Below are 6,093 nucleotides of genomic sequence, written 5' to 3'. Positions count from 1 at the left end.
TGATGTCACAAAGTGCTTGTACAGAAACCCAGCCTAAAACCCCAAACAGCAAGCAATGTAGAAGAATGGTGGCTAGGAAAAACTCCCTAGAAAGGCAGGAACCTAGGAAGAAACTTAGAGAGGAACCAGGCTCTGAGGGGTGGCCAGTCCTCTTCTGGCTGTGCCGGGTGGAGATTATAACAGCACATGGCCAAGATGTTCAAACGTTCATAGATGACCAGCAGGGTCAAATAATAATAATCACAGTGGTTGTAGAGGGTTCAACAGGTCAGCACCTCAGGTGTAAATGTCAGTTGGCTTTCATAGCCGATCATTCAGAGTTAGAGACAGCAGGTGCGGTAGAGAGAGTTGAAAACAACAGGTCCGGGACAAGGTAGCACGTCCGGTGAACAGGTCAGGGTTGGAACTGGAGCAGCAGCACTACCAGGTGGACCGGGGGCAGCCAGGAGTAATCAGGCCAGGTATTCTTGACGCATGGTCCTAGTGTTCAGGTCCTCCGGGAGGGAGAGGGAGAGAGAGAATTACAGGGAGCACTCAATGTGTGTTGCACCTCACTGTTGGTAACGCAATTGGAGATGCCAAAGTGGAAATAGTCCACCCACACACTGGAATAAGTTCCCGTTGGCAGAGAGAAATTGGCGAAGCAAGAGGTTTTACTCCGGCTAAAGTCTGTCCACGACAATAAGCCCACTAAATGAGGTCAATGAGTTTCAAATTTGGTCTACAAAAAAATGGAATTGCTATTTTGCTGCGTGAGGCTTATTTGATCAAATATACGTTTTGTAGTGGTTAGGTTGTTACGCAACTTTCCCATACATTTTTTTTATCGGAGTTGTTCCTGTTGTCATAGAGATAAATAGAGGACTGATCATGGATATAACACATTTTAGCATGGACATTGCCATTGAGGGCTTCCGCCAATTTTTAAATTAGTTAACTGGGTGGGATTCTGGGCAGCAGGTAGCCTAGCGGTGAAGAGTGTTGGGCCAGTAACCGAAATGTCGCTGGTTAGAATCCCAGAGCCAACTTGGTGATAAACCAAGTCGATGTGCCCTTGAGCAAGGCACTTAACCCTAATTGCTCCTGTTAGTCGCTCTGGATAAGAGCGTCTGCTAAACAACTCAAATGTAAATGTATACAAAAAATATATAAAAAACGCAACATGCAACAATTTCAAAGATCTCACTGAGCTACATTTGAAATAAGGAAATCAGTCAATTGAAATACATTCATTAGGTCCTAATCTATGGATTTCACATGACTGGGAATACAGATATGCATCTGTTGGTCACAGATACCTTTAAAAAAGAAAAGTAGGGGTGTGGATCAGGAATCCAGTCAGTATCTGGTGTGACCACCATTTGCCTCATGCAGCATGACACATCTCCTTCACATAGAGTTGATCAGGCTGTTGATTTGTGGCCTGTGGAATGTTGTCCCACTCCTCTTCAATGGCTGTGCGAAGTTGCTGGACATTGGCGGGAACTGGAATAAGCTGTCGTACACGTCAATCCAGAGCATCCCAAACATGCTCAATGGGTGACGTGTCTGATGAGTGTGCAGGCCATGGAAGAATTGTGTGCAGATCCTTCCGTAATGGGGCCGTGCATTATCTTGCTGAAACATGAGGTGATGGCGGCAGATGAATTGGCCTCAGGATATCAGGATGTCACTGATGTGCAAGGCACATAAAATTAAGTGAAGAGTTAGAATGGAGTTACAGAGAACCTCACATAAACCTCTGTGCTGCACCTCAACAACTGCATGTGGTTCTGTCATAGGTTGACTAACCTAATGTAGCAGGCGTAGTAAGTCACCTGTATTTTTCTGGGGAAAAGGAAGTTAGTTTGAAAATACCATATCCCTGAAAACAGGTAACATCTGCTTTCTGCCAACGCCACTAAGGATGTTGGTTGACAGGAGGAAATGGAGCCAATGGTGCTAATGCAGCTATTTGAAGCTAATGGTCCACAGCACATACATAGATAGAAAGACGACTCATCTCTATTTCAAATAAGTTAATTTTCTTCTTATTTTGTGTTTGAAGAAAAGCATAAAGCTAATATTGATGATCTACCACCACCTGCAGTGCTGGAGTCCTGAACCAAATCTTGTCATTCATTTATTGTGGCCACTAGATCGCAGTGATATAGCTTAAAGCCATAACAAACCAAGACAATGCTCTGATCCTTAGCTGATCACTCCCAACCCATAGCAATCCCCACCCAATTGACTACTTTCATATCATGAATGTTAATTGTGGTGTCTTCATTGTTGTTTAAATTCAACTTGCCTGTTACCAGCTCAATCCTTCGAACTCAATGTGTATTGCAACTCTATTCGAGGTGCCACCGCAAAAATAGTCCACCTACACATTGGCAGAAGTTCCCTGAACAAACATGTTGAAACCTGTGGCATGATCAAACCCTGTGGGCTATTGTGGGTGAAGTATTCAAAGGGGCCACACCCCTTGAAGGTTTCTGGAAGCAGTGTGAACAGCCTCCCATAAACCCTTTGTGCAGCTGCTGCACCTCAACATCTAGACTTCCGGAACGATCCCTCTCCTTCTGGACCAAGCACAACCACTGAATAGCTTTCTACCGTGTTCGTATCCTTCCTGACGAATCAGACAGTCAGAGGACCGAGAAGGATGTAGAATGGCAGCTCCAACTACAACATTTGAAGATGTGACGGACTCCCTTCTGTCAGCTAGCAATATTGCTAAGGTCGGGGATACAGTCAACTTCTACAACACCTGGGCAGACAACTATGATCAGGTAGTGAAATGATTCTAATTCATGTACTCTTATTGTACAGACTTCTTATAGATGACTGCTTACTGTGATCACTATGGCTTTTAAAATGAACCTCTTGGACTGACGAGGTCAATTGTAAACAAGAAATTGTGTGTATAACCGAAACACACTACATGTGGGCTGTTGACTGTATATTCAATAACAGGATCATGCACTTCTGGACTTTTACCGGCCAAGTAGTGTCTGCAAAATGCCTGTCCTGTTTCCATGGTGACGGGGAGACAGCTATGGTTCTGGACTTGGCCTGTGGTCCCGGAATGGTCGCATCACTGGTAAAACGCAAAACCACACTCACTGTGTTAGGACAGGAGGAGGGTGATTGACAACACCTCAATTCAAACATATCTTCTTCCCACTAGCTGAGTAACTTGTATTGCAGCTTTGAAGTGAGTGATGACGTCTGTGATTTTGTGTCTGTCTGATATGCAGCTGAAGAAAATGGCGGTAGAAATCAAAAGAAAACTCACGTCTCTCTCTCTCGTTAACATTGCGTTGGCAACGGTCATCAAAATTGTTAAAAGGTTTTAAAAACAATTATAGGAAATACAACGGTTGGACAATGTATGAAGAATTGTTTAAATCCATCAGACATTGAGTAAATTATAGCACATAAAACACGTGATCCCTCTGCCTTCCATAAATACTCGCTATAACATGGAGATATGGCCGTGTGGGAACACTAAACCCTAACCCTATAAAGGTGTGTATCAATTGAACCTTTTGATTTTTTCAAATGTTTTTCTCGCTGATATGAAAGATAAGGTCCTTAATGCTTCCACAACCGTACCGCAAGCGATGCGTGTTAATGTTCAGGCCGAGTGTCGGTGATCTAAACAGAACTCCCCCCGTACAGAAGACGCCTTCGTCCAATGACCTCAGAGTCACGATCAAGGGCTAGGACAGATAATGAATTGAGTTCAGTGATTTAGCGGAGAATTCAGGTTTTCAATGTATTGTCAAATACAAATGTTTCTTAGAATGCACTCATGTACAGTATTGTCTAATGGTATCAGGTATTTTTTATTTTATTTTTTTAAATAAAGAAAATGTTGCTTAATTTGCATAAATACACTAGGTGTAAGTTAAAATAAAGGGGGAACAAGGCTGTAACCACTGAAAAACATGCTCTTTTGTCGGCCTTCCTGTTCTGTCTAGACTGCCTCTTTAATTACTGTTGTTAGTTTCTGTTGCACAATTCAACAAGTGTGTCAATAGCAGGATACTCTCAGTCACCATGGAGACCAAAGTCACTTTTAAGATACAATATGAAACAAATAAAATACAGCACAACACATATTAAACTTTTTTTTTTTTTTCTAAAAATGATGGTTATTTATTAAAAACAAAATTCAGAAATACCGTATTTACATACAGTACCAGTCAAAAGTTTGGACACACCTACTCATTCCAGGGTTTTTCTTTATTTTTAAAAATCTCGCGTCTTGTGACGGCCGGCCGTCCAACAACCTGCCCGCTTGACCCTATCCCCTCCTCTCTTCTCCAGACCATTTCCGGAGACCTTCTCCCTTACCTCACCTCGCTCATCAACTCATCCCTGACCGCTGGCTACGTCCCTTCCGTCTTCAAGAGAGCGAGAGTTGCACCCCTTCTGAAAAAACCTACACTCGATCCCTCCGATGTCAACAACTACAGACCAGTATCCCTTCTTTCTTTTCTCTCCAAAACCCTTGAACGTGCCGTCCTTGGCCAGCTCTCCCGCTATCTCTCTCAGAATGACCTTCTTGATCCAAATCAGTCAGGTTTCAAGACTAGTCATTCAACTGAGACTGCTCTTCTCTGTATCACGGAGGCGCTCCGCACTGCTAAAGCTAACTCTCTCTCCTCTGCTCTCATCCTTCTAGACCTATCGGCTGCCTTCGATACTGTGAACCATCAGATCCTCCTCTCCATCAGATCCTCCTCTCCGAGTTGGGCATCTCCGGCGCGGCCCACGCTTGGATTGCGTCCTACCTGACAGGTCGCTCCTACCAGGTGGCGTGGCGAGAATCCGTCTCCTCACCACGTGCTCTCACCACTGGTGTCCCCCAGGGCTCTGTTCTAGGCCCTCTCCTATTCTCGCTATACACCAAGTCACTTGGCTCTGTCATAACCTCACATGGTCTCTCCTATCATTGCTATGCAGACGACACACAATTAATCTTCTCCTTTCCCCCTTCTGATGACCAGGTGGCGAATCGCATCTCTGCATGTCTGGCAGACATATCAGTGTGGATGACGGATCACCACCTCAAGCTGAACCTCGGCAAGACGGAGCTGCTCTTCCTCCCGGGAAGGACTGCCCGTTCCATGATCTCGCCATCACGGTTGACAACTCCACTGTGTCCTCCTCCCAGAGCGCTAAAAACCTTGGCGTGATCCTGGACAACACCCTGTCGTTCTCAACTAACATCAAGGCGGTGGCCCGTTCCTGTAGGTTCATGCTCTACAACATCCGCAGAGTACGACCCTGCCTCACACAGGAAGCGGCGCAGGTCCTAATCCAGGCACTTGTCATCTCCCGTCTGGATTACTGCAACTCGCTGTTGGCTGGGCTCCCTGTCTGTGCCATTAAACCCTACAACTCATCCAGAACGCCGCAGCCCGTCTGGTGTTCAACCTTCCCAAGTTCTCTCACGTCACCCCGCTCCTCCGCTCTCTCCACTGGCTTCCAGTTGAAGCTCGCATCCGCTACAAGACCATGGTGCTTGCCTACGGAGCTGTGAGGGGAACGGCACCTCAGTACCTCCAGGCTCTGATCAGGCCCTACACCCAAACAAGGGCACTGCGTTCATCCACCTCTGGCCTGCTCGCCTCCCTACCACTGAGGAAGTACAGTTCCCGCTCAGCCCAGTCAAAACTGTTCGCTGCTCTGGCCCCCCAATGGTGGAACAAACTCCCTCACGACGCCAGGACAGCGGAGTCAATCACCACCTTCCGGAGACACCTGAAACCCCACCTCTTTAAGGAATACCTAGGATAGGATAAAGTAATCTTTCTCACCCCCCTTAAAAGATTTAGATGCACTATTGTAAAGTGGCTGCTCCACTGGATGTCATAAGGTGAATGCACCAATTTGTAAGTCGCTCTGGATAAGAGCGTCTGCTAAATGACTTAAATGTAAATGTACTATTTTCTACATTGTAGACAAATAGTGAAGACTTCACAACTATGAAATAACACATGTGGAATCATGTAGTAACCAAAACAGTGTTAAACAAATCAAAATATATTTGAGATTCTTCAAAGTAGCCACACTTTGGCTTAATGACAGCTTTGC

General features: G+C 45.3%; 1 long non-coding RNA gene across 1 annotated transcript; it reads left to right on the top strand.

Moving 5' to 3' along the window:
- Positions 1-2,438: 2,438 nt before the first annotated feature.
- On the top strand, positions 2,439-5,101 carry LOC135562491 (uncharacterized). Its single transcript, XR_010460014.1, has 3 exons — positions 2,439-2,777; positions 2,962-3,088; positions 4,321-5,101. It is a non-coding gene; the product is annotated as an uncharacterized LOC135562491 (long non-coding RNA).
- The last annotated feature ends 992 nt before the right edge of the window (positions 5,102-6,093 follow it).

This window comes from Oncorhynchus nerka, linkage group LG19, assembly GCF_034236695.1.
Source record: "Oncorhynchus nerka isolate Pitt River linkage group LG19, Oner_Uvic_2.0, whole genome shotgun sequence".
NCBI classification, from domain to species: Eukaryota; Metazoa; Chordata; class Actinopteri; order Salmoniformes; family Salmonidae; genus Oncorhynchus; species Oncorhynchus nerka.
Note: the sequence above shows the minus strand (reverse complement) of the source record. Positions and strands in the feature narration are given on the sequence as shown.